General features: G+C 53.5%; 1 long non-coding RNA gene across 1 annotated transcript in view; it reads left to right on the plus strand.

The window, feature by feature from the left end:
* LOC116623433 overlaps nt 1-1462 on the plus strand; it is a 10455-nt gene extending 8993 nt beyond the window's left edge. The window contains exon 3 of the long non-coding RNA XR_004297708.1: nt 51-1462. This is a non-coding gene — a long non-coding RNA (uncharacterized LOC116623433). The remainder of the gene's footprint in view (nt 1-50) is intronic.
* The last annotated feature ends 354 nt before the right edge of the window (nt 1463-1816 follow it).

The following is a 1816-nucleotide window of genomic DNA, read 5'->3' on the forward strand; positions in this document are numbered from 1 at the left end:
CTTTCTTTCTTTCTTTCTTTCTTTCTTTCTTTCTTTCTTCTTTCTTTTAGTATCTTCAAGCTCCATGAGGAAAGGAAGAGAGGACAAAATGTGATTTGGATCCCCTTCATTCTACTCGGCCCGTAAAGTACAGACATGGAGTCATTTCAATTGAACACAGAACACAGGGAAGAAAGGATGCGGGTGGTGAATAGGGACCCAGCCAGTGACGCTCTGAATCTTCAGCTGCAACATCCGGGCCATGCTGGCCACCAGCAGGCTGCCCGCAAACAGCACCACAGGCTGTGGGACCCAGAGATGCTGCTCCAGCAGGGAGCTCGCTCCAGTCTGTGCTCTGGCAGCTGTCCCGCCGCCCACCCACATCCACCCGCACCGAGTCTGAGGACCTCCAGGCCCCAGTGGACACCGTGAGGATCGTGTCCTGCTGGATGGACTGCCCCCACCTCTCCTCTCTGGCGTCTCGCACGAGCTGGGACCAAGCCGAACCCGTCCCAGCGCCCCCTCTCAGTGCCTTAACTGCACACATAATTCCAGCATTCACTTCCGGTCTTCACAGAGGCTCAGCCTGCACACATCTCCTTCTATTAAAGGTCTTTCCCGCCACGTGGGTGCTGCAGCAAGAATCACGAGAGTCACTCCTGAATCTTTGGTCCCCCCTGCCCCACGTGGACTCTGTCACCCAAACCTCTCCAGGTCCCCCACCTGCCCCGACATTTCTCCTATTTCTCTACCACTTTCTCCTCCACCGTGACCACGAGTCCAAATTGTCATTTCCTACGTGGACCTGGCAGGGTCTAACCAGCCTTGCAGGGCGTGGGGTTCCTACTGTTGCCGTAACAAATTACCACAACCGCAGTGGCTTCACACAACACAACTTGCTAATCCTAGAGTTTTGTAGGTCAGAAGCCTGACACAGAGCCACAGGGATCGCCCAAGACAATCTCCCCATTTAAAGGCCAGCCTAGTAACAACCTTAATTCCCCGTTGCCTTGTCCAGTCACGTATTCACAGGCTCTGGGGAGCAGGGTGTGGACATTCTTGGGGGTCACTCTTCTGCCTATGACAGCTTCCACTGTCTCCTCTCTCTGGGGTCTTCTCTGTGCGGCAAGCAGAGCGATACCACTAGAATAACGTCATGTAAATAGATCATGTCGCTTCTAGAAAACAGATCAAACAACGAATAAACAGTCCCTTTAGACACGTCCGACTGCACTTCGAATAAGACACAGGGTCCCTCATGTGGCCTCCAAAGCCCTGCATGATGGGCCCCCAGGCTTCAGGCGCACTGGCTGCTCCAGGTTTGAGGGGAGGTGGGTGTGAGTAGAGAGGGTGGGTCTCCCTGTCCTTTCATTCCTGGGGGTAGATCCCCTTTCTTGTAATTGTGTGGTGGGGTCATGAAGACTCAAACCTTCCGTGTAGCTCTTTTTTTTTTTTTTAAAGGTTTATTTATTTATTTATTTGAGAGAGCGAGATTGAGAGAGAGAGAGAGAGTACATGAGAGGGGGGAGGATCAGAGGGAGAAGCAGGCTTTCCGCTGAGCCAGGAGCCCGATGCGGGACTCCATCCCGGGACTCCAGGATCATGACCTGAGCCGAAGGCAGTCGCTTAACCAACTGAGCCACCCAGGCGCCCCCCATGTAGCTCTTTAGACACCGTGCCAGCCCTGCTGGGATCATCTGCCCAGCGTGTTCCAACAGCTTTACGGACTCGGTCCGTATGTGAGCTCTTGATCCAGCTGTGCCAAAAGAATAACAGTCTGTGACACACGCTTGTCTGAAGTCCCCAGTGTGGGAGGATGGAGAATTGTAGCTGCAAC

Source organism: Phoca vitulina, unplaced genomic scaffold (genome assembly GCF_004348235.1).
Source record: "Phoca vitulina isolate PV1807 unplaced genomic scaffold, GSC_HSeal_1.0 scaffold58, whole genome shotgun sequence".
NCBI lineage: Eukaryota > Metazoa > Chordata > Mammalia > Carnivora > Phocidae > Phoca > Phoca vitulina.